This window comes from Alligator mississippiensis, chromosome 5, assembly GCF_030867095.1.
Source record: "Alligator mississippiensis isolate rAllMis1 chromosome 5, rAllMis1, whole genome shotgun sequence".
Lineage (NCBI taxonomy): Eukaryota > Metazoa > Chordata > Crocodylia > Alligatoridae > Alligator > Alligator mississippiensis.
Window position 1 is genome coordinate 48,865,378 of NC_081828.1, and position 27,424 is coordinate 48,892,801.

The following is a 27,424-nucleotide window of genomic DNA, read 5'->3' on the forward strand; positions in this document are numbered from 1 at the left end:
CCAGAATATTAGTTTCCGAGCCTGTGTTCCTTTAATAGCATCTGTGTTGCCTGTGAATAAGTTTAGTGGCTTCAACAGAAGGTTTGGCAACAGTAGAAAACCGGAACGCAGCAAACCACTTCTCAGAAGTAGATATTCATCCTTAAAACTGAACGGTTCAAAAAACTGCACCTCTGGACTTAGCACTCACATGCAGGACTCTTATTCTTCCCTCCATTTTCCTCCCCCTTCCTGCTACCTCAATTCTTCAGTTCTTCAGAGGGGGAAGAAAAATGTTTATTTACAAATTTCTGAACTAAGATATTGAAGGAAGGATCAAGCTCTAGAGAAGAAAAGAGAAATCACTAAGCAAAAACTTCTGTGAAGGAGTGCAAAGAAAGGTGAGTTTGAAGGCAAAGAGAGACCTTTTTGGAAAAATGGATGCCTGCAAACTGGGCTTGTTGGCCTGGGAGCTGTCTTCAGTCCTGTGTTGCTAATTACCCTCACTTAAAACTTGGTGTCTATTTTCTAGTTTGAATTTGTTCAGCTTCAGCTTCTAGCCATTAATCAACTGAAGGTCATTGGCTGCAATACTGCTACAGCCAAAGAAGACTCTCCTTTATTTGATTAGGGTCTGTGTGTACATTTTATCCCCACTGTCACCTTTCAGCTAAACACAGGGATGTCTGTGAAGTCCTAATTGTCTCTATATCTATTATTCTCTAGCAACCAAACCTGCATAACTCTGAAAACAGCCCTTTGCACTGTTAGTTTTCCTTTTAATGTTATAATAGGAATTATTCGGGGATCCAAAGAAATTTGCGGGTCAGTCATTTAGTCTGACTTGCAAAACATAGGCTGTGGAATTCCACCAAGTGAATCCTATGTAGAGTTGAAATAGCTTAACTCAACACCTGGACATTATTCTTTAGAAAGTCATTAAGTAAAGGATGAGGAGCTAGATAATGCTGGAAAGGAATACAAGTTTGGGAGACATCTCTGAAAGCTTAGCTGTGGATAACAGCTGTTTCCAGCTGGTCGTTTAAGGACACCTTTCTGTTAACATTAAAAATCTGGCTTCAGGTAAAACTTCCAGCTTTGTGAGGGTAGAGACTTAAAGATGCACACTTCACTTCAGTGCTTTGACTGATCAAATTTACAGCCTGGCTGTTGCATGGTAGACAATAACAGTTTGAAAACCACAAACAGGAGTGGAAAGAATAGACCCCAGCCTGTGTCACTAACCGTGTGAATTTAAAGCTTAATTCACTTGAATAAACTTAAGTCTGCTTTACTGCTGAATTAGAGCATTCCTGCTGGGACTTAATATACTTCAACTAATGCAATTTAAATTCACATTTTATTATTAAGGCTCAATTTCCCATGTAGACAAGCCTTCAGAATGATCTACAGTGGCCAGTGACCTACCCAACGATCACTACAGTGTAAGCATACAGACTGCCTATACACGTTTGGGGGGGGGGGGGGGGGGGGGCGGGGAGAGGGCTTTTAATTAGAGTGGTTCCCAGGCAGCCACTTAATTAAAACATTGCGGCATCACATGTATTAGGTCCCCACGCATTTAAAATGGTGACAGGATGCTTTATCTAAACCTCATCTAAAGAGGTTTAATTGAAGCACCCGGTGTCCATTTTTAAATGTGCAGGGGCTTAATTCACGTGACACTGTGGCAATGCTGCAGTATTCTAATTAGAAGGAGGAGCAGACTTGATTGGAACGCAGAGCAGACTAATTAGAACACGAATGAGCATGTGTATAGGCAGCCACAGTGAATGAGAAGAACAAACAACAACCTTTAATTGTGGAGCAGTAAGCAGACTCTGTAGACCCTTTGTCTATTTACAGCTAGTACCTAGCTGAAGGACTAACTGAGGGATCTGCCAATTCCCAACTCTTCTAAATTAGAGAGTCTCTCTGAATTATAGACATTTATCACTACATCTTCCCCTTAACAATAATTACAAAAATCAATTAACCCAATGACCATCTACAGAGCAGAGGTTACTAGCATGCCACTCTGGAGTGAGTCTTTGCCACTCAGTTTCCTATGCCTGCTTTTTCTGAAGCTCTTTAAATGCGTCTCTGAGTCTTCCATGAGGTTTCACTTTCTTTTCAGGCCACTGAAGTATCAGATCTGATTTCTGATTTGTATTTTTGGTGGGAAGCTTTTCCTCCAAATTTTGATGGACTAGAGTTCATATACTAGGACTGATTTGTACTTTTGGCAGCTGTGCTTCTGCACATAGCACAGACTTCATTAGCAAGAGTCTGTTGAATCTGATTTTCTCTTTCTGCATGGTGGTATAGGTATTTGTTCCCATAGGTGCATTTATTTCCATAAGAACATGGTTGTTTCTCATGTTCTGGAAAAAAAAAAATTTCCTAGGAAAAGAGTCTGGATTTGGGCTGTGATAGCCAAGGGGACCATCAGAAGGCATGAAACTTTTGTATTCTTGTACTGAACAGTGCACTTAACTATATTCAATTTCCCACAAGCTGCCAGACCCAAATCTCATGTCATCTCCCTAGATACAAGAATGGGAGTTTGTATATTCTATTGGATACTAGCAGTGCATCTCCCTTTTGCTAGTATATTTGTTCCTGAATAGCCAGGTATTTTGATATTTGATGGACTCACTTTTGGTCTCAATTTAATTTTCTATGTTCATGCTCTGGTAAAATATTAACCTGAGCTCCAGTGTCCAGTTTAAATGAAACCACTGATCCTTGCACTTCCAGTGGCAAAATCCAACCCCTCTCATTGATTTTTCTCAATACTGTCATGTCTATGCAGAATTCTTCTGCTATGCTGTCAGCTGCATCCACTTGAGGGTTTTGGGTTTAGGATCTGCAGCACCTGGCAAAATGGTTCCTCTTGTTACAGTTAAAGGAATGTTAAAACAGTTAAAACAGAGCTTTCCAAATGCAAGCCCAGTATTTGGGCCCATGTTGCCTTCCACATTCAGGGGATGTCTGCTTGTTTGCTTTCTCTCCCTCATAGCATTTTCCTTGCCAATGGAAAATTCCACCCTGAGAGGTGGCTGGTTCTAGCCACATTCTTTCATGCCTACCACATGGATGACCCCTTTTGGTGCATTCAGTTCTGCACTTTCGGCCATCACGGTTTCTGCTGTGCTGCATATTTGGATAGTCTTTTCTAGGGATAAGTCTCCCATACACAATAGCCTTTCTTATAATGTAGTGTCCACAATGCCAGAAACAATCCTATCTCTAAGCAGAGATTCTGTCAAGCTCTGAAAAGCACAGTTCTTATTCTGTCTCTTTACTCCAGTAACATGCTGATCTATACTTTGTTCTGCTGTTTGTTTGCACATAAAAAATCTATGTCTTTCAGGAGTTGCATTCATCTTTGGCATGCAACACTTCTCAAATTTGGACAGCATTTTACTTAATTGCACATTTTGACCTTTTTCAAAGGTAAAGATGTTATAAACAGGCAGGGCTTCCTTCCCCAAAATATGCAAGATTGAGGATATGACTGTCATTTTTCTCTTCTGCCCCTATGGCTGCTTGATACCACTCAAACTTTTGTCTCAAGGCCCTCCATGACTAACTGTCCTTTTATTTAGGCTATAACTCTGCAGAAAGGAAGATCACATACAGAGGCTTTTGTCCTTCCACATGGCTGTGTTGCTCCACTTGCTCTTAGTTTCTAACTTCTGTTTCAGTTTAGATCTTGAATTCTTTCAAGTTCTTTCTCATTCTTCACTTCCGACACCATGTAGTAATTGTTAGGTTCAGTAAATACAGGCATAAAATGAATAAGAAAAACTAAAAACAAACTTTAATTGTGCATACCCTTTGGGTGTCTACATATGTGCTCTGATGTGTTCTAATTAGTTAGAATGCCCCAACATTGCTGCAGTCATGTGTATAAGTCCCTCTGGGTTTAAAAAGGGCGACCGGGGCGCTTTAACTAAAGCTCACTGAACGAGCTTTAGTTAAAGCATCCTGCAGCCATTTTTAAATGTGCAGGGGCTTAATGCATGTGACACTGTGGCATTTTAATTAGAGTGGCTCTCTGAGAACCACTCTAATTAAAATGCTTCCCCCCAAGCCCTCGAGCATGTGTATAGGCACCCTTCATCTCTAGCTAACAGTTGATACCTAATTGATCATCTGCTAATTCCTAACTCTTCTAAATTAGGGAATATCCCTAAATTATAACTTTTATCACTAGAGAAAGTTTCTGCTTCTGTGCAATTTTTGCATTTCCCCCCCCCCCCTGCACACTTTGGAAGCTCCCCTCTCTAACATGTGCACACACTGAAATTCTTCAGTGCATCTCTCTTACCTGAAGGGTGGGTCACACTTTGGATTGAGTGATATAAGCTACAAACACAGCTCATTATACTTATAGTTTGGAGAGGGATCCAGAGTTGCTGGAACATGCTAAAGATCGGGGTGTAAAACTGAATATGGCATAATGCACTTCAAATTGGGATGCATTACCTGGGTTAGATTAAAAACCTCAGAGTTATGCTCTGCATATCGCTATTACATTTTTACATTTACATGGGTGACTATTGATTTTTTTTCTGCACATCTATGTTTGGAGAAGACTTTGGGAAATGGTTGGTTCCTCATCCAGGGACTGGGAACCTGGCTTGGCATCTGCATGTTGCAAACAGCCCTAAAACACTCTACAACTAGGGTGTTTGAGTTTGGGCCAGTTATCTTTTTGGAACATTTAGACGTTTTCTCTTCCTGCATAATGCTAGAAATTCAAGGAACTGCAGCATTCTAGGCATTCAAAGAAGAGCCATAAATGCCTTCTGCCACCAATGTATCCCTTCATTTTATCACTCCGGGGGCAAAACTGTTTTGAAGCACTGATACAGCTAACAGATCCAAAACAGTATTTTTAATCTCTAGGCAGAGATTCTGTATAAGAATAAGCAATAAATTTCCATGTTACTTCACTGATAAAATTAGTAGTGTCAGGCCAAATTTGCCCTCCAGGAATGCATAATTGCTCCTTGAATGTGTTTTTGTTCTTTTTGCATCACTCCCTTCAACACTGTGGCCTTGCTGGGAATGTCATGCTGATGAAAGTCAGTTTGTAGTGCTCCTGTTGTCACCCTCTGTTGTTCAGATGCTTTGGTTTTTGCCCCATGGGGCTACGTTAGCAGGTCATTCTGAAAATGAGATTTCATCATAGTTATAGAAATGGCCAGCAAGGATTAGACAATTTGAAATAAAGATGGAAGAAAATAACAAGGTCAGATTGGTGTTTGAATGCTCCTAAAGTTGGAACTGTGCTTAGCATTTGAGTGAGGCTTATTTCTTATAAGGAGGCTAGCTACAAAATGTGGATCTAAACTGAAACCACAGTTTAGGAAAATGGTCTGGGTTCACTCGAGAGAATTAGTATCTGAAATTTACTTAGATTTGCTGTGTATGCTTCTTTCCCAAAGACTCAAGGAAGAGTACTCAAGCACTGTGATACCCGAGTGCTTGTCTACGTCCATCCCAACCATGCAGTTTGTTCAATAAAATATATCACCCACAAGAATTCTTGCCTCTAAAACATTCCAGTAAGTTGCTGTGTCTGAAAAGCTGGACTAAAATCTTACAAAAAGGTGAATCATATCCTTCTGCAAAGTCCACTTGTGTTGATTTTTAAACCAGTCGTTACCAAGGGATCCATTAAGAATACTGTGGGTACGTCTACACATGATGCTCTGTCACTGCCACAATGTGCTACAGCGATGTAGCATGTGCAGGCCTCCATATGTGACCAGCAGCTATTTTGCTGTAATGATGCACTCCCCGGCATAGTGCGCTGCTATGGTGAAGTAGCTGCTAAAAATAACTGTACAGCACAGTACAAGCTGTTACTGCACCGTGATTTAGTACTTCCAAAAGCCACGTGTAGACACACCCTGTAATTCCCTTCTCTAATATCACTGCCTCTGGGTTGACCCCTTTTAGGTTATAGGAGCCACAATTTCTCATACAGTTACTAAATAGAGGTAGTAACCCATTTTAGTCTGCTTTCTGCAAGTCCACTTACAGCATCTGAGAGTGTAGGCTGTTGCCCATGAAAGTCTACCAATTAGTCTCCCTTTGCTGCCTCCTGCATGCTTATGTTGATTTAGTACTGAGTCTGACTGAGATGTCTCTGTAGCTCTTTGTTTGCAGAAACAAAATGAAATGGATCTTTTTTCACAGTATACTGGCAATTCTACAAGCCTATTGGCACCAGGGATGCAACAGATAGACCTTGGCTGCACTAACAGTTCCATAGTGTGTGTTTATTTATTTATTGGATTTATATCGTCCCCTATACAAAAGGCTCAATGACTTACAGCAGACAAACAACTCACTGAAAAGGTTCCCCAACAATATCCTAAAACTAAGAACTATGACTCTTTCTCTTTCCCCACAACCATTGCCTCCTTGCCCTATATGAGTAGGGGCATGTGTGTAGGAAGGGAAGGGTAACAAGATTCCTTTTGAGCTTGTTTCTCCTGGGGATAAGCTGGGGATTGAAACTGTCTGCAGATGAAAAGATGCAAAAGGCTGGAATAAATATATCTTTTCTTTTTTTAAGTGTATCGGTTCTGCTCTGAGTGATACTGCAAGTCAGATTTTGCTGTATTTTCTTAAGCGTTTTAAAACTGTCCAAAAAGGATTTTGACAGATGCAAACAGGAATTCTTGCTCTGCTACCCATCCAAAGTTAAGACTGGAAACTTCACCTGGGTTTTATTGCCAATATTAAAGATACGGATTGTTTTCAAGAAGACACAATGTTTTGGGCTGCCTAGCTAATTTTTGTTCAGCTTTTAAGCTAGCAATGAGAAGACTCTTTTAGTAATATTTCGAACCCACTCAAAAATCATGGCTTGTAGATTTAAAATAGGATGGAAACGAGATTTGATTTCTAGTTGCCTCTGGCAAAGCACAAACTCTGGGCTGCTGTATTATTTTTAATTTTATTCCCTAGATGTTCCTAGAAGCTAGCTAAAAAGACTCTCAAAAGGAATCAACATTCTTGCCAAGGCCAAGCTTCTCCTTGGTTAGAAAAATATAGATGTTTATTACATTTCCCTAGAAAAACAGTTTTTAAAATTAAAGATAGGCACAGACCAAACTGTCAGATCCAAATATTTCAAGCCTTAGGGGATGCTTATACCAGTCTGATTCAAACTAGCTACAGAGTTCAGTGAAAGGCATGCTAATATACAACTTGAAAAATATTCAAGAAGTTTTGCAAACTGACAACACTAGTATTTAGGTCTGTGGTCCTATTAATAGTTTCTGTCTCTCAGGGGCTATGTCTTGTGGTCTTATGGGTCACCGACATAAGAAATAGAAGAGACCCATGAAATCATTCAGTGCATCCAGCTTAATTCTTTTGTTTACTATATGTATTTTTGTCTTTGATGTTGTAAATTGCAGAACAGGGAGACATCCTGTGTTAAGACATGATGTGAAATAGCTGCAGAGATAGAGAGACCCATTTCCAGCATCAAGAACAGCAACAGTTTCCATGGATCCTACACAACCCAATGACATTCCTGTGTCCCATCTACTGGCACCTAATCTATGAATTGCCTACCTATGTGCCAATGCAAACTACTTTCTCAACAGTCCCAGAAAACAGGATGTGGGTAGTCAGGAAATCTAGGTTTGATTATTCCTGATTCTGACAGGGGTGACACAGGGCAAGGTGTCCCAGTTCTGCTGGGTGACACAGGGCAAGTCATAGCCCAGTTCTGTGCCTCAGTTTCCCCATCTGTAACGTGTTAACTATTGTACTTTGTAAAACATTTTGAGATCTACAAATGCAACAAAACAAGCAGATAGCAGCCAGAGCTAAGTGGGGGCACTTTACTGTGTTGGCCTTGTGATTTATAGCCTCCTTACCTCAACCATTTTCTTTTAGTTTGGACTGAATAATATGTGCTTTGAAAGAAGCTGGAATTTAGAAGTAGGGACAAAATGTATATGCATAATTCATTACATAGGACATAATACACAATACAATCTAATCAAGGAAAATACAGCGTTTGCAATGTTTTAGTACGGTATTGTTTCCGGTTTGTTTTTGTTATATGTATGTAACGATGTTGAACCTGAACAGCAAAGCACATATTCATGCTAGTACAGTTTATATATAAATGACACAATGGATGCTATTTCTTATATATCCTAATAGCACCAAGGGGCCCCACAGGAGGTCACAACTACTGCTGGGGTGACATTTTCCAAACAAAACATTTTCTTTGCTGAAAAATACTGACTGTGGTTAAGAATAACATTGTTGCATATCTGACATTTTTGTGTCAATTTGACAAATTGTTTTGGTAAAAAAAACCCTGGAAAAACACTGAAACATTTTGTTTTGACTTTTTAAATGATACCTTTTGATATTTCAATCCCAAACATTTTGTTTTGAAATGAATTTCACTTCTATTGACATATTCTTTAAAAAAATGTTTTCATAAAACTGATAATGGAATAAAACATTCAATTTTGGTCAGAGATGTAACTGGGCAATTGTTTTGAGTGGGGTAGCACATGGAGTTGCCAATGTGGCTGAGAGAGCAGCAGTGGGAGCTACTATTTTTGTGACCCCTTAAGTTGGCACCTAGAGTTGGTGTCCTGATCAGCCTCCCCCTTAGTTATACCACTGATTTGGTCACATAAAATGTTTTATTTTTTGTTTTACTTTTCAGATTTGTTGAAAAAAATCTGAATATATATTTTTTTGTTTGGGATCAATCTATAATGAATTATGTTCTGATTTTTTATTGCTTTTTTGGGTCACCCAGTGACCTGGAAAATGAGTTATATACATGGGTCTCATCGGGGTTCCCTTGTGCTGAATGCAGTATAAAGAGCAGGTGAGAGATAATCTGTGCCACAGAGCTTGCAGGACTTGCCCTAGCTTGGACAGGAAGTTGTGGTAGAGAAAGAATGGATTATATACCTCTTGTGTCTTGGTTCAGTGTCTTAGCCACATGACCAGGATTCAGCCATGGGTATATGTTCTTGTAGAATAATTGTATATGGGTAGATAGCCAGGCAGCATTTTCAGCTATTGTGCTTGTTGCAGCTGGGTGCATGAAAGACTGGGGCTGCACAGAAATGGAGAACAAAATGGTTTTAGCTGTTGTTGTTTCTCTTACTTTATTGCATGGTACATTGCAAACTGAGTATTAGCTAATACCCAGAGGTCTCTGAACTGATCTTTGAACTGTCTGATTTGAACTGCGATTTGTTCCACATCTCCTATTTCTTTAGTCTCATTTCAGTTCAAAGGTTTTCTTTCGGGAACCATAATGTGTTGATGAATTTCCCTGTGACTATAGCTAATGTTTGGAATAAGGATGGTATTTGGCTGCTATGAAGGTATATAGGAGGCCCCAGAACATATTAGGTTGGGTTTTATATCAAACTGTGTCAGAAGTTTTCTGTAAGCCAAAACCATCATGAAAATGAACTGAAACAGGAGAGGATTTGGGAAGCTGTTCAGCAGCATGTGTCTTTTCAGACTGCTGTTTCCTTTGCCTACTTTATTGTTGATTGTGTAGATTGGCAGGGTGCTGGCTTCTTGTTATATAGCCTGTCCTACTGAGTTATATCTTGTTTTGTGCCATCAAATATTTGGAAAATGAGTTCTTACATATATGACCTTTTCCTTGTTGTGGTGATACACAGGCCTGGGAAATAATATACTTTGAAATTTACCTGCTTAAAGCAAACCTGGCTAACTTGTGGACCTTGTCACCCTCACTTAGAGCCCATAGTACCCCCTAATGTTTCTGAGCATTGCTAGCAGAGGTACAAAAAGCAGGTTCTGTGCCCTAGGCAGGAGTGGTGGCAATGCTAGCCAGGCTAGCAGTGGTTGCTGCAGCAGTAAGGCTGATGGTAGCTGCAGCTGCCATTCTTGTATCCCTCCTTAAGTCATTGCCCAGGTGATGTGCTAGTGGGGCAGCTAGCTTGCTGGTAGATTGGGGCAGGGGATGGGACCTACCCTACCCCTGCAGCTCTTTTGAAGCCCCATGCCTTGGTCACCCAATCAGGGCATGGAGCTAGGACCTGTCCCTGACCAGGGCAGTTCCCAGCCCCCACTCCACGATTGTGGGATGGAGGATGGGGAGTGTGAGTGTGGAGCTGGGTGAAAAACAGGCTGGGGAGACTGTTCCCCACCCAGCCCCCTGCTTACAGAGCTGAGTCTGTTCCCTGTCCAGCTCTGCACTCTGGGCCAGTGCTGGGAGATCCTTGGGGCTCGGGTTGGGAGATAAGGATCTCACAGCACTAGTGCAGCTATCATGGAGCTGGGAGATAAAGATCTCCCAGCACCATCTCTGCAACTGTGGAGCTGGCAATGGGAGATAAGAGTCATGATCTTGGAGCAGGGGTTTTGGAGCTCCCTGCTGCCAGGGCAGGAGGACATAGTTCCCACCTGGGGTTCAGTGGCAGAGCCTGCCCCAGCAGCAGGCAGCTCCCAGGGGCTGGAGCTATCTTCCACCGCCTGGTGGCTGGCTGACCAGGAGCAGAATTGCTCCCAGTGAGGTGTCTACATGAGCGCTACTGTGCCATTACCATCGAAAGTAAACTTTCTACTTGCATTGCAGGTAGTAAACTTACGATTAGTGAGGTTTACTGTGCAGTAAGCATGTGCACGTGTAGAAGTACATGTTTACTACGCTGTAAACTATGCTACTGTGCAGTAAAGCGTCTTGTGTAGATGCACTCAGTTAACAAGGAAAGGGAGGGTGAGTGAGCTGAGTTTAGGCTCTGCCCCTGCTCTAGGAATCCATAACTCTAGAAAAATCTTTTTTTCTTCATTCTGCCTTTCAAAAACAAGGTGCATATTATGTTCAGAGTCATGTCATGTGCAAGAAAATATGGCATATCTGAGGCTGGAGGCAACATGGACCACTATTCAGAGCTAAGAGAGTGAGGAATTGCTGAGAGACAGTATAAAAGTGGTAGTAGTCTAAGAGCAGCATATGGGCGTCAAAGGGGCCCCTTTCTCAAGCCACGGTCCCTTTTTCATTGCAAACATCCTGTGTGCCAGATGAATGAGGATTTACAGGGGCAATTCTTGTCACCGTCATTGAAGATTGATTCCTTTGGATGCCTGTGGTATTTCCCTGATTCACTGAAGTGCCTGTGCATTTAATCTCTCAGAAGTAGAAGCCCTGGAGAAAGCAGACAAGTAGTGTGGGGCACTAAATTTAAACTTGCCTCACTGCTTCATACCTTTCTTCTATTTTTTTTAAATAATCTGCTTTGCAGAATCCACTTGGTTTATGAAGCACCAGGGGCTAACAGGCATAAAACAAGCTAATAAATCAGAGCAAGAGGAGTTTATCAATTGGACTTAAAAAGAACTGGCTGTGGAATTATACCAGAAGGGAAACAGATGCGACTGTTAGCCAGACTAGCTATTAAGTACATATGAGAGGAACAGCAAAAGCCAAAATATGAGGTACATTGGTCAGGGCTGGCTTGTATGGACTCTATAAGAGGGATGCTTCTGGTAAAAACATAGGTGCTTTGGCAGAACTGCTTACAAATCAAGGAGAGGAATAGCAGAGGGTGCTGCAGGTCAGAATGGTGGGAAAACTAGGCACGTAGGATCCAGAGCCAGACTAGCATGAATAGGGCTCAGGGACAAATTGAGATATCCTGGCAGAGTGTTGTATTATCCAGTATGTGTGAAATCAATGGAAATTTGATTGAGTAGTTAAGACTGGCCCTTAGTGCCTGCCAATATTATGGCTCATCCTAGCTATGGCTGTTAGATTGAATGTTAATATTTACCAAAGCAAATTGTGAAAAGGAGAGAGAAATCTAAAAGATGTGCCAAAGAATACTACCTCCCCTCCCACAAAAGTGTGTGTGGCAGGAGGAATGAAGGGGGAAAGAGGTATTAGAACCAGATACCAGCAATGATGAGTTACCATATTTCTCGGTGTGTAAGTTGAAGTTTGAACCCCAAAAATTTACCCTTAAATTTTCGCCTTGACTTATACACCAGGGGCAGGCAATTATTTCAGGCGGAGAACCACTTACTGAGTTTTGGCAAGCCATCAAGGGCTGCACAACAGGCAGCCAGGGGCAGATAAATATTAATTTTCTAAATTTTTAGGGGCCCCGTGGGCTGAATAGGATGACCTGGTGGGCCACATCCAGCCCGTGGGCCGCATTTTGCCCACCCCTGTTATATATCATATCCGGGCTCCCGAGAAGTTGGATTGGGCCCCTTGGAGCTCAGGCAGCACCCAGTCAGCTAGCAGCCTGCCCAGCTGGGCCCAGGGTGTCACTGCCATGGAGGGAAGGACTGACCCCCCTGCAACTCAGGGGCTGCCCAGCCCACTGGCAGATTGCTCCCCAGCCGCAGGCTCTGCTTAAAGCAGGATCAGGCCCCTTGCTGCTTGTGCCTTCAGCAGGCTCCTGATGCCAGCAGGACACCTGGCGCTGCCCGGGAAGGGGCTGCTTTGCCCAATGGGCAGCGCATTGTGGGAGGCTAGGGGTGTTGGGCTTCGGGTGTCAGGCAGGGCTGGCCTTCCCCCCTAACCATGCCTGACATCCCGTGCTGGCTATGGAGTGAGGCAGCCCTTTCCCAGGTGGCACCAGGTGTCCTGCCAACCTCAGAAGCCTGCTGAAGGCTGAAGAAGTGAGGGGGTCCAATCCTGCTTTTGGTGGAACCTACCTGCCCCCTGCATCTGGGAGGCGAGCTGCCAGTGGGCCAGGCAGCCCCTGAGCTGCGGGGGGGGCAGTCCGTCCCTCTGCAGCAGCGATGTCCCCTGGGCTCAGCCAGGCAGGCTGCTAGCTGCCTGAGTTCCCACGGGCCCGATCCAACTTCCCCAGAGCCTGCCAGCACGTGACAGCCCGATCGTTTTTTATATGATGAAGATCAAAGTGAAGATCGACGTATATACCAGACATGAAAACCTATCTTTTTTGATAAAAATGTGGCATCAATTTATACAGTGTTGACTTATACTCTGTAAAATACGGTAATCATGAACATGACTAGATTCCAGGCAACTGAGATGATACTAGGGAGTAGAGTCACAAACGTGCATGTGTGTGCGCGCGCGCATTTGTGTTTGTGCATGTTACACAGAGAGTGAGAGAGAGAGAGAGGGAGAGAATATGTATATATAAGCAATCACTTTTCCCAGATGTTATGTGTAAAGTACATACATATTTCCTTGGGTGAAAAACAGGCTTTCTTTTGAAAGGCTGTAATAGGTGTGCAATGAGTTGTGAAGACAGCAACATATTTATCCACATATATTTGCGTGAGCATTCCCATTGGCAATCTATATATCTGTTGAGCAATATCGTAGAATTTTTTAAAGATCAGATTATATGCATTAATAAAAATAATTTAACTGCTTAAGGTTTATATACCATAAGGCTGATATACATTATCTCAGCAACAAGAGCAGCAGCAGCACTATTTCAGTTCTCTAAATCACTCCTAAATAAAATAATCCCCTTTGGCTAAGCATAGGAATTTTGTTATCACGTCTACAGGGGACACTCTGAATCATGCACTAATTGTATATATGTCTAAAGTGAAAATAAAGCTGGTGAATAAGACAGGCTGAAAGCCCTGGAGCCTGTACCTGACTTTTTCTGTGGAGAGCAGCTGAAACATTGGTTGTGTTAGTGTAAACTTTCTTTTAATATCTATGGTGTCCTGCCATTTCACATCCCTTGTGATTCTGGGCTTGGGCATGGGATACATTAATATCAGTGTAATTTATACTGGATATGCATAGCATTATAAATTATACTGGGATCTGGTGAGTTCTTGTCATAGATCCTGTAGAACCTTAGTAGGTGCTATTACAGAGCCTTACTGCTGTTACAGAATCTTAATTAGTCAGATCCTCAGCTGGTATAAATTGTATAAAATGGCATAATTCCATGGATTTCATCCCAATTTACGTTAGCCAAGGATATCAATCAAATATATATAGAAGTGAAATATGTTCTACAGACATTCTTCCAAGCCACAGGGAAGAATGTTCTCTTTGAAAAGTAACTGAACTGTTTTTATCATGTCTGCATCAAAGGCCCAAACAAAATCAGGGTTTCATTGTGCTAGGTATTGTACATTCATGCATGTATGTAAACAGAATCCAAACCTAGAAGAACTTGCACTTTAGCTACGTCTATCCAGATTACACCACACACAAATACAATAATCACTAATAAAGCGATTCTCAACCAGTGTGCCACAGCACCCTAGGTGCCATGAGATCTTTTTAAATGTGTGACAGGGGTGTCACATAATATTAGTACTATAGGTATGGAAACACCTACACAGGCTTCACAGGATAAATCAACAGCTTTCAAATAGGAATCAGCAGTGTCAAAAGCATTTGGAGTTGTGGTCTTTCTGATTTCTTCACAACAGATGAATTGATCTATTGTTTTTTTTTTGTAGTCAAGAAACAAATGAGAGCTAAGAGCTGGTATTTTCTGAGGGATTTCTTGAGTCTAAAAAAGTTGAGAACCACTGCACTAATAACTTTGCAAAGATAGATTAGACACACATAAAATGGTAAATTGAGGTAATGTTTTCACCTCTTTTAGTATAATTATACTTAAAACTTTACTGAGTTTAGCTTTGTCTTCCTAGCAACTTGGCAACCTTCTGAAAAAACTGATTTTTGCTAGCCTTAGGTCCTAGTTGAAACTAAAACTAGAGCTTATAGTGGAAGCTGACTGTGACCTAACCAGATACAGTCTTTATTAATCCTGATTCTCCACTGTTCTCCGTCTTGTGTTGTTTTCAGTTGTGCTTTGTAACTTTATAGTGCAGTAGATCTCAACCTGTTTAGACTTGAGGCATCCCTGGATAGACTTGAGGCACCCCTTGGAAAATGCCAGCTCTTAGTTTTCACTTTTTTGTCTACAGAAAAATAATAGAGCAGCTGTTCTGTTGCAAGGAACTTAGAAAGACTACAACTATGGATTTCTGTTTGAATATCTGTATTTATCTTGTGAATCATGCTTGTAAACTTAACAGTGCTAACATTGTGAGGTACCCTGTGGCATCTTTGAAAGAATCTCAAGGCACCCCAGGGTGCCAAGGCAACCTGGTTGAGAATCACTAGTATAGTGGGTATAAGTGGCTATTACGGAGAGTAAAACATGAGATCCCTTCTAAAGGTGCTAATTTATGGGCCAGATACTGAGAGTTGCTGAGGTCTATCAATTCCCATTGCTTTCAGTGGGATTTTTAGATGCTTATCCTCTCTGAGGGCCAAAACCAGGAAAAAGTGTTCTTATTAGTGACAGAGATGCCTGCATTATCTAGAGAGACTGGACTTAGGATTTTGTGCAGACCACCAGGGAGCCTTTAGATAGCTAATGATTTTGGTCCTGCTAATTGCATATTTAAGGATGAAATATTTTGCTGCTTTTAACAGCATTCCCTAAGCATAAATGGAGGCAAAAATCCATAGTTCCCTGAACTGATTGTAAATTCTCCCAGCTTAATAATTCATGTATCCCTTTGTGATTTTAGCCTACATTATATCTTTCTTTCATTACATATTCTGTTATTGAATTTTCACGTTGTATATCAATAGTCTCTATAAGCTCCCACAGGGAAGAAGCCAGTGGCTTAATATAAAGGTTTTGAATGATATTGGGTCATTTGTACCTTAATAGGTAAAGCATGACTCTTGCATGTTCAACTTCAAATCTTCTTACAGCATTATCCAAAGTAGTTTGTTGGATCACTGTCTAAATCCAGTATGAGACCCAGTGGATTGCTGCTGAATTCTCATCTATATGTTTGCTTCTAGTAGGATACCGCTTTTTGATCTTTGCATGGACGCAGCATCTAATCCAAGTCCATGCTGGCATTCCAGCAGCTCTCAAATTAATGATTTGTGACTTTCCTGCCACCATATATGTCCATTTACAGGTAGCAAGATATCAATTAAATAATTCCCCTTCTAATATGCATGCATTGCTCCACGATTACTTTAAACTGCTGTTGAATCTGTTCTATGGAGGCTTAAATGGATACACTCTGTGCCTGATTTTCAAATGTGGGCACTTAGGTACCTGGTAATGCATATGGGCTCCTGGCTTAGCATTTAGTTTCTGAGAAACCAATCATCTTTTATTTGTATTATGGAAGTAACTAGTAGCCCCAGTCCAAGAGAAAATAACATGCATATTCTAGGTGTTGTACAAACACAGAACTAATGCGGTCCCTTCCCTGAAGAGCTTACATGTAAACTTCTAGACATTGAAGTCCTGTTCTTTTGAGGCCTGATCCAGTGGCATTGTCCAAAGAACACACAAGGTAGCAGACCTCATATGCAGGATAGGTGGGATATGACTGCTTTGGGAGTCCTGCCATGGCTAAGTGCCATCAGGACTGGGTGGTTACGCACAGGCCAAATGCAAGACATTTTGGCACTTGTGGGACTACTGGTGGAAACACAAGGTTCCATGGATTTAGGTGCCTTCAGGGCAAGGTGGCACCTGCAAAGGCTTTCATACACATTCAACTTCACTGAAGCTTTCTAATCCCAGGCTTGGCTGCCTGACCCTGGCCTTAGCTATCCCAGCTTTGGCCTAATGCACCACACCAGCCTCAGCCCCCCTGGGTCCCTGACCTCAGGCTAGGCTGCCTGTTACTGAGTGCCTGCCAGGCACTAGGGGTGTGAGAAGTGGGCCCTATTCAATTCAGATTTGGCCCGAATTAGGGGCAGTGATTTGATTAGTTGATTTGGATCACTGTCCCCGATCTGATTCGTTCAAATCTGAATCTGAAGATTTGATGCCGATTTGGAGAATCAGGGATTTGGATATAGACACTTTAAATGGGTTTTCTACATACTTGAGGTAGCAGGCACAGCTGGTGAACGCTGCAATGCTAGGGTGCATGGAGCGTCCCACAGGAGTGCAGGCCCCCCTCCCACGTGCTCCCCGGCAGACCCAGAAGTGGACTGGAAGTGCTTCTGGTCCATGTTCGGGTCTGCTGCCGAGAGCGCTGGGGAGTCCCCTGCACTCCTGTGGGACACTCCATGCATTCCAGCATTGCAGCACTCGTAAGCCCCTGCTACTTAGAGGGGTGTAGATACAGCTTTAAATGTTTTTTCTATGTCCAAATCAATTCATAGGGTTCTGATTCGATTTGGAGAGATTAAAATGTCGTCTGATTTGGAGATTCAGCCAGCAAATCAGGCCAAATCTCTGCCAAATTGAATCAGGGACCAAAGCTTTGCACAGCCCTACCAGACACCCCTCTGTGACCTCCAGACCTCCCCCAATAGCAACATCTGGTCCTCCATTATTAATAAGAGCATAAATACAAGCTCACTGGCTACCTAACAAAACTCTCTCCACACTGGGTCTTAACTCTCCTGCAAGCAGTAAGTCCCCCTTTCACTTCACTTGAAGCTCACAGGGACTTTTTGAGTGCTGGTCAGCTCCTCTCCTGCAGCCAGCTAGCTCAGGAGCTCCTCTCTCCTGCTGTCTGAAAGGCCAGACTGACCCTCCTTGTTCCTAGGACTGGATTTATGTGCCCTAGAGCATTGCCCCTTCTGGTCAAGTGACCCTAATTAAGCACAGGGGTTTCCCTTTGGGCTTAATGGTCAGCCTGCTTGTTGTGGTGCAGCTAGCTCCTGCTCAGCTGCCTGCTGCAAATTTTCCTTGAAGAAACAGGAGCCCCTGGCTCCCTGTTACATGGCCCAAGAATGTTCTCTGGTATGGCAAATCCCATATCCCTATGTCTAACCAAGTATAGTGTAGTCAATAGTATTCTAAAGTCATAACGGAAGAATTAGCACTAATTATGTTAAGTCACAGGGAAGCAACACTCTGTAAATCCTCTTTAATTATGTCATAGCACTTGATCATTTAATTACATGGCAAGTAAAATAGAAGTACAAAAATAAATACGACTTTATTTTTATCTCTATCAGGGCCATGGTGTATGTGGTAATTAATTTTGAGGGTAATATATAACCTAGTAAATGTAAAAACATGTAATTACCATGTAGCTAATAGAAAAATGAGCAGAAACCTTGAAGAAAGTTTGCAAAATTACCTGAATTCGAGGACAGAGCCATAGATCTTGTGAAATATCAGGAGTCTTCTTTGAAAGACCATATTTATTACCGTCTCTATAAGATACCTACAGGTACTCTATTTCTAGAGTATCTGTGTACCTAGTGCATTGTTCAACACCTATTGGTACACAGTTAAACACCTCACAACCCCTTCTGTGAGACAGGGAATTGCTAATGTCCCCATTTTACATATAGGGAACTGAGGCCTAGTTCCTCAAGGTATTTAGGTATCAGTGGGCAAGTCAATACATGCATTTACTGTGCATTCAATTTATTGCACAGTAACTTACTTAAGCAGGTTAAGGTCAGCATCTACACATGTAGGCATTAAAGCACAGTAATGCTGTGTGTGGACTGACTTGGGACTAAAGTTAGTCCTAAGTCAGCCCACACACAGTGTTACTGCTCAGTAAGGTGTCTACACATGCATTACTACGCAGTAATTAATCGGGCATACATCGACACCTGCAAGATGCAGGTATCAAATTTATGCCCAAGTCAGCATAAGTCACCATATTTATGGCACAGTATGGACATGCACGTGTAGATGCCACCAGTACTGCACAGTAATTTTCGGTTACTATGTAGTAATTTCTGTTACTGCACAGTAAATGTACATGTGTAGACATGAATAGTAGGAAAGATGCAACTAAATACCACTGAGGATCCTGGCCTAATTGGTTTGCTTGAGGTCACACAGGAAGCTTGGGGCAGAGCAGGGAATTGAATTCAGTCCTCCTGAGTCTATGTTACTCTTGATCATGGTTCTTGCTTTCACCATTTTCAGTCCCAGCCTCCCAATTCAAGACTCAAAATACGAAAAACACTGGAATCCTTGATGGCCTTACAAATAACAGCCTATTACGTACTGCTGATAGATGCCAGGTTATTTGACCTCTGAGATCTGAAAGGGCAGTGCCAGTCAGGAGAGAAAGGCAGGCAAGGGAACAGAAATCACCTAAAACTGGAGGAACAAATCAGAAGCATGGGGATACAGTAAAATATGTTATTAGGCCTGACATTCCTAAGGAATGAAATCTTTTTCTCTGTACCTAAGGTAGACATGTGGCGGGCAGAAACTGTGCAAAGCTGCCTGTGTGTATCCAATGGGAGAATGAGCAGAATTCAAAATCCTCGAGGCCTAGTGAATTTCTTTGGCCTCTTTGGGCACATCCAGATGAGCACAGTCATGTGCTTTGTGGTGCCGTGAACACCTTTGCAGTGCCACATACTGCACAGTCCAGTGTTCTCTGTGATGAAAGGGCGCGCTGCTCACGTGTGCACTACTCTGTTTTTTTTTCCCTGTGGGTTTTTTTGACCCCTGGATATCCAGGGGTAAAAAAAAACCCAGCGCAGTGCATACTCGAGCACCAGGTGCTGCTGAAAAGTGGAACCAGGCTGCCCAGAGCTGTGCTGCATTTGATGGCTAGGCTCCATGAAGCAGAATCGCCATGGCCTTGGGAGGCCCTCAGCACCCCAGGTAAGGCCGCTGGGGCCAGCACAGTGTGTGCCAAAGTGCACGTGGCATGGGCGTTTCCTGGGGACAAGTAGCTGTGGTGCAAGGTACACCACTGCTCCTTGTCCCCAGGGAACCAACCATCCATGAACGTCTGGACACGCCCTTTGTTGAGGTGCAGAGACACTCAAAGGTATTTAATGGTGATCTATGTGAAGCAGACTCCAGTTCACTAAGAAACAGACTGAGATCACCACTTCCATTCACACAGGCAACCAAGCAGAACCCTTGGGGCCAGATCCCAGATGGTACAAACTGGAAGAACTCATTGTATTGGCATCAAACACTGAGGATCAGGTGCCAGGTGGGTCCCCATGCTAAGTGTAAAGGATTTTTCTCTCTTCATTATCTTTACAGAAAATGGCTGTAACATTAACTGTGGGTTAATCCAGTAAAATGAATGGACTTTAATTGTCTCCATTTGTCTGGTTTGGCATTATGCAAGTGGCCCATGTGGAAAGCACCTCCTGCCTAATCCAAGCATTAGGACTAATGGCTTTCAGCAGTAAAGCAAACATGATGGCACAATGACTTTCTGAGAGTGCCTAATCTCCAGCCTCTACATAAAGAGAGATGATGCTGCAGACAAAGGACAACATACACAGGGCTTTGATTCAGGGAAAAGTACCTAACAGCATGATGCACCAAGGAGCTCTCGACAACCTCTTGGGTTAGCACTTTAGGTAATTAGCACAGGTACAGGTCAAGAGGTCTCTGGGCTTATCAGGGAGTACTCAGTGACTCTGTTTATTTCATTCTTGCATTTTCCTATTTCTGAGCACTAAACCATACCAGTGACTCACAGGGGTTCTGATAACCGTAGGCAGGGAACCACTACATGCGTATAGTGCTTAGTGCAGAAAGCCCTCTTAGCCAACCTATGCTTCATTAAAAACAAAGTTCCTCCTTTGATCTCTTGCTGGTATGTTTCTTTTGCTTTGAGCATCTCATCATCCCCTTCCATATCACCCATTCAGTCCTTCTAGGTTGGACAGTACTTCCCAAATGTTTCCTCAGCATGACCCAATTTACGGCCATGTTCTCCTCCATAGACTCAAGAGAGGCTTCAATCCATTTCACTGACCTTGACTTCCTTGTCCCATGTTTCTGCTCCAGAATTTATCACACCCATCGTCCGCCTTGGCTCTCCCGTAAGATCTGCTTCCTTTGTGGCTGCTCCCTTCCTACTGGCTTCCTCTGGTAGCAAGTCACTCTTTTCCTCAGCAGCTGCCACTGACTTTGTTAAGCATTTTACTCTGACTCAGACTCAGCCCATAGATTCAGCTGCTTATTCTTCACTTTGGCCTCTTCTAAACACTTCCCTCAATCCTCTACATGCCCACCACTATCTTCAGGCACCAACTTGCTGACTTTTTCAAAGGTAGAATCTGGCATGTTGATGCTTTGTTGTAAAGCATGAAGAAAACTAAGCACAACTACCCAAGTCCATGACCAGAGCCACCCTGATACTGCTGGGACTTTTGAGTCTCACTTGGTTGAAGCACTGTGTGACTCCATTGGCCTCAAAAGTGTTAACAGAATTCCCTCTTTCCCCTGATTGCTACTTTTTTATGATTGCATAATAACAGAGCAATCTGTCTATCATGATAATTAATGTAAGTTGTTTTTGTTTTAGTTAATTTGATGCTGATGAGGTATTTTGGTTTGATTGTCCCAGAGAGTGAAGCCTTCTTCCTGCTTATCATGGAGACATCAGAAGTCCAAGCTTCCTGTCTCTCCCTTTTCCTTCCACCTGAACCATTCTCCATACAGAGACTATGTTCAGTTCAAGTGCTTGTTCCCTTCTATCTGCTGGAGATTAGGTTGACACCATCAAACCCACTTCATAGAGGCCACCAGCCCAATACCAGATGACAATGACTTTTGGTCACTATCAACCCTGGCTGGATATATTATTTTTTTCCATTGTTCTCATTATTCAGTTCAGGTGAAAGCAGGCCTTGTGCCCATGTATCTAATACATGGCTGTCATGTTTCATTAGAGTTTTTGAGCCAACTTAGACCTCCTCAGGGCCTCTGCACTTAGACAGTGTGCTTCCTGTCAGGCACAAATTACAGTATGGGATGCCTCACCTCCCTCCAGACTCTATCAAAGCACTGGTGTCCATTGCCTACACACGCAGTGCACGATATGTCAGCTCAGATTTGTCACATATCTTGGTGTAAAAAAAATATTATTTGTAACAATGTATAAAATATTTTGGAGATACTAGAAGTCAGACCTATTTCTGTGGTGAACATAAACGAGAAGTGGCTAGAAAAAAAATTAACACATATTTTTAAAACTATATACGGTATAAGGCAAGTCCTTCCCTCTTTCCAGCCCTTTCCTTATGAAACAACATGGAAAGAATGAAAAATAGTACAGCTTGTCAGTGCTTTCGAAGGTGCAGAAAATGTGCAAAATAAGGAGTTAAATCAAGTCTCACAGGGCGCATCTACACAAGATGCTTACTGCGCATCAGCCTAATAACACTATACAGTAGTGTAGTGGTTATTAACTGTGCTAATACCCTGCTGTGCAGTGTTATTAGGCTCATGCACAGGAAGCATCACTAAAAAACCATGTGCCAGTGCTACTGTGCAGTAACTCTAGTTACTGAGCATTCAGTTAGTACCTCTTATCAGAGGTCCTAAACTAAATGCACAGTAACTAAGGCACATTAATGAATATGTAGATGCACCCACAGAGACCTTGGTGCATTGTGTAGACAGGATCATGAGGGGTTGTATGGGTGGGACTTGTTAAGGTGATGTACTTCCCAGATAAGAGCAGGTTCTCCATCTCTGTGCTGAAGAACCTGATGTCTTTCTGCTCTCAAAGCACAACTATCTACCTCCCCCCACCCCACCCCTTTGGTGGGAAGGGTTTGCAGTGCAAAGAAGCGGAAGGGCTGTGTCCTGTTAAAGGTGCTAAAACTTTGAGTTCCAGGATAATCTTGGTGCATACGAATGGGTGGGGTTAGCTCTTCCTTACTGCTCTGTGAACATAGTTTTTTCCCTGGTGGCACACCCCCCCGTGTGCTTGTGTCCCCCCTCCCCATTTTGGGCATGCACATCTGGCATATTGAGTTGGGAGTTAATGGGGCATCAATAAGATGTAATACATAAAAATTAACCCCCATTGGAATTTCCAATGGAAAGCCAGTGGGTTTAGCAGTGGTTGATATCACCAAAGGCACTTGTCTGCCTGCTTCTTCAATCAAGTCTTACTATTCCCCTGGAAAACCCTCATGGCTCTATCAGAGTGGGAGGGCAACTGCATTCTCTGGAGATGGGGGAGATAATTTCCCTTGAAGCTCCACTCTCCACTTGTAGCAGCCACTATTCTCTCTCATTTAAGCCTCTCTCAGCCCCATTGTTCTGCTCTGTGAAGGTTGTGACCTGATCCCATTAAACTGTATAATCCCCAGGACAGTGACTCGATGTACCAATATTTTCAGTAGATCACAGCACCATTACCTAGGTAGAAAAAAAATACTGCTATTACCATTACAGTTATTACCATAATTATCCTATTAGAGAAGGAACTGAATAGGAACCCAAGGTAACTCTCCCAACAACACCAAGTATAGAAACATTGCTTTTTTGGCTAAGTTCTGAAGTCTTTACCTAAGCATAACTCCAAGGGAAGTCAAAGGAGATGATTTTTCCCCTGCCTTTCAACTTGCCTAGTCACTTATATTTGTGCATTATGTGTTTAAATGGGATTGCCTGTATGAATGTAAAATTCTGATTTCGTGCATTTTGTATTCATTTTTCATATGTGCAAACTGCTAAATGTGGTACAGAAGAAAAATGAATCAGCCCCAAAAAGACCACTGGATTGTGCCCGGTATTTGTTCTTAGTCCCCATGTGGGAAAATTCTTATTTTTCTTAGCATAAAATATATAAAAAGAAAAACATACATTAAGGCTGGTATATAGCAGCAGGGATCAGGCTGTTTGAATGCTACATGTCTTATGTTTGATTTTTCCCATTAATCTTTCCATTGTAATTTTTACTAAATTTCCCTTGAACTCAGAGAATGACAGCAGCAGCTTGTAACAAGAGACTGTATACTCCCACTGGACAAAATGCATGCCTCCCATTGTAAAAGCAATGTGTTTAAATCCTGCAGGGGCATTGTTTTTATAAGAATCAAATATATCACTGCTTTTTCATGAGTTAATCATCTTTCTTGACCCTCAAATACTCTGCATTCAGTGACAATTATGGAGATATTGTTTGCAGCTCCGTGCCTTATTTTTTCATTTTAAATATTTAAAAGGGGCCTACTTGTTGAAGGACCAAAACACACAACAGAGTACTGGAATTTAATGTTGTATAAATGTAGTGATTGTAGGATGACCTAAGCAATGATGTTGGAGTGGGTTAAACTTGGCCTCTGTTCAATGGAAGATCATTCTCAGTCTATTTCTATAGTATCCAAGGACAAAAAAGAACGCCTGTACAGGAAAAGGCCAAGTTACCACTTCCATGTAATTGTCTTCTCATGGAGGCTCTGCGATGGAGTTTGGATTTGTCTTATTCTAACCACGTACAAAGGGTGTAGGGCTGCGCGAGGCTTTGGATCCGGAGAAGCTTCAGACCCTCAGCGTCCGAAGCAGCATGTCTGGGTCGAAGCTCTGGCTTCGTTCGGCTTCCTGAAGTGGTTCAGAGCTTCCGAAGCACTTCGGAGCAGCCTCAGGGCCACCTAGGAGATCCGGCCATAGAGTATAATGGGGAAACAATAAAGTATCTATAACTCTGTTGTTTTTTGTTCGATTTGGATGAAATTTTCAGGAGTGGTAGACTCTACTGAGAGCATGAAGCCTGCCATGCTTCAGGAAGATAGGTGCAGGGGTTTTGGGGGAGCTGAACCCCAAATTCATGAAAGCAAGACTCATGTCACATCTAGGCGTTACAACATAGCGGGGTGAAAACTGCAGGGGTGGTAGCCTATGCTGAGTGGACACAGCCTGCCAAGTTTCAAAAAGATCGGTGCATTGATTGGTAACTGGTAACACAGTAGCTTAGCAGCCAGGCCTGCAGCAGTGTCTCCCACGCCCCAAGACAGAGACAGTCAGTCCCACAAGCACCCATGTCGCGAGTTTTGCCTGTCAGCAGCTAGGGGTGCAGGGCCCCAGAATCCCCCTGCACCAATCTCCTCCACAGATGGCAGGCTTCATGGACTCAACTGGGGCCACCACCCCTGCAGCTGTCACCCCACTGCACCTTAACACACACAGGGTCACCCATGGCACAAGTTTTGCTTGTCTGCAGCTTGAGGTGCAGTTCCCCCCAAACCCCTGCACCAATCTTCTTGAAACTTGGCAGGCTTTGTGGCCTCAGTAAGAGCTACCAGCCCTGCAGTTTTGACCCCCCAGTGTTGTAACACATAGATGTGACAGGAGTTTTGCTTTCAAGAATTTGGGGTACAGTTCCCCCAAAAGCCCTGCACTGATCTTCTTGAAACTTGGCAGGCTCTGTGGCCTCACCAGGGGCCACCATCTCTGCAGTTTTCACCCCCCTGTGGTGTGACACACAGCAGTGACATGAGTTTGGCTTTCAAGAATTTGGGGTATAGTTGCTCCCAAGCCCCTGCACCAATCTTATTGAACCTTGGCAGGTTTTATGCTCTCAGTAGTAGCTACCATCCCTTCAAGTTTCATCCAAATTGGACATAAAACAACAAAGTTATAGATATTTCATTGATTCCCCCATTATACCCTATGGCTGGATCTCCGAGGCAGATCCGAAGCTTCAGAGCCGCTTCAGCCGGATCAAGGCGGAAACTCGGTCTGGAGCTCTGGATCAGATCACTGCCATCTGAAGCAGCCGGATCCGAAGCCGGATCGGATCGCTGCCAACTTGCACAGGCCTATCACTCTGTCCTCTTCATCTAGAGCTCTTCATAGATCTGAGCAGGGGTGGATCCAAGATTTGGTGAAGTGGTTGGCTAAACCTCCCAATCTCAGCATCTCCCCTCCCCCTGTCCACTGGTGTGGACAGATCAGGCAGAGGAAAACCTCTGGGAACCTTTTAAAGTCCCAAAAGCAGTAAGAATCTACCACTTCCCCTCCCTGGTGGATGTCACATCTCCCCCTTCCCCCGGCCTTTTCCCTCCTCCCTCACTTGTTGCTGCTGCTTTTCCTGCTGTCTCGGGGTTGGCTGAAGCTTCAGAGTCACTTCTGTGCCCTTCAGCTGGGCTGTGCAGGGGCTGAGCTCAGTTGAGATGGTAGTCCTGAAGGTGGTTGAGGGGTGAGTTTTCCCACCCTGCCTGGTCCCCCGGGAACAGGCGTGGGGAAGGGGAACCCCCTCTATCATCACTGCTGCTCTGGATGTCCCTGTCCCAGCTGAGCCCAGACCCCACACCACACTGCTTGGCTGAAGTGGGCAGGAGCAAGCCTGAAGCTTTCTTTCCTGGCAGGACAACAGGGAATGCAGCAGTGGCAGGAGGAGAAGTGGAGGCATGGAGGGGAAGAGGCATGCCTTTGAGCATGGAGGGGAAAGATGGGAGGCTTCTCACCTCCTCTGGGGACTTCAACATGTCCCCAGAGGCTCCCCCAGCATGGTCCAATCCAAAAGGGGATGCAGTCGTGACAATGTACCTCCTCTGGTTCTGCCCCTGGATCTGAGGATGCTTGCAGGAGGAAGAAGCAAGAACACAGAGGCCAAGGGACAAATCCAAAGCCTAGAAGAGAATCTCTTTTTATGTCTATGGGCTTGTTCAGGTCTAAAGAACCACTGTATAGATCACTTTTCTTTCACAACAGCTCAGTTCCCTCAAGAGCACTTTTATTAAGGGCGTGGATCCATGGTATGATGTGTACAGAGGTAGGTAGCCCTGTTAGTCTGACGTCAGGCAGAAGGTAGGTCAGGTGGCACCTTGGAGACTAACTGGTTCAGGGAGCATCTGATGAAGTAAGTTGCCTACAAAAACTCATGCCTTTTTGAATCAGTTAATCCAGTGCCACCCTGCCTCAGTGGAGGCATGATTTCATCACTTATTTGCATTAGCCTGCATGCACTATATGATGCAGAGTGATGGCCTTCCCACTCTCTTGTGAGTTGCAGCATCTCCACAAAGGATCTTTCTCTGCGTCAGAGAAAGATGGGAAGAATACATTGGAAATATGAACCCGACCAAATAGGGAACTAAGGGCCCTTCATGTGAAGTTTGCTACTCAAAGTCTGCAGAATGGTAGGTGGCTACACCGTTTAGAGCATGATTGCCATCCAAAGGCTACACAGCCTAGTTTGGACTTATTTCCTACCATGTATACCCTAGGCACCAGTTATAATCCTTTTAAGGTTATGCTTGCATTAACATTTCTATTAATTTCACCCCTCCCAACAGTGATACTAGGGATTAATTCCTGCTGCTTTTCTACATCCAAAAAAATAAAGTATCTGCTACTTTTGCAATTCTGGCCCTGCCTGGAATCAGGAAGTGCAGAGGCAGCAGCAAACAGGCTTATCCAAACATTTGGGAACCTGAAAAAGATTTAAGTTTTAGACAAGGGTTCTGGCTGGTTCTTATCTTACATTGACTGATGGGTCTTTCCCTCCTGGCTCAGGTGAGCTTATGCCAGCAAGCTAGGACCTGGATTTTAAACAGCCACAAAGTTTGAGGTTGTTCAGAGCCAAGGAGTTGGTTCAGGATGATGTCTTCCCAACTGTAGTGTCAAAGGCTTTGACTGGAGATCTTGGGGACCAGGAACAAGACTGGTATCAAGGATAGCTTCTCTTTGTGTACAAATACTCTGGCAAAAGGAGGAGTTACAGAAGGCACTTGATG

The 27,424-nt window shown here is 43.3% G+C and overlaps 1 protein-coding gene across 2 annotated transcripts in view; it reads right to left on the bottom strand.

Annotated features, from left to right (window-relative positions):
• TNR (tenascin R) overlaps nucleotides 1-27,424 on the bottom strand; it is a 353,800-nt gene that overhangs the window by 98,701 nt on the left and 227,675 nt on the right. The window lies entirely within an intron of this gene.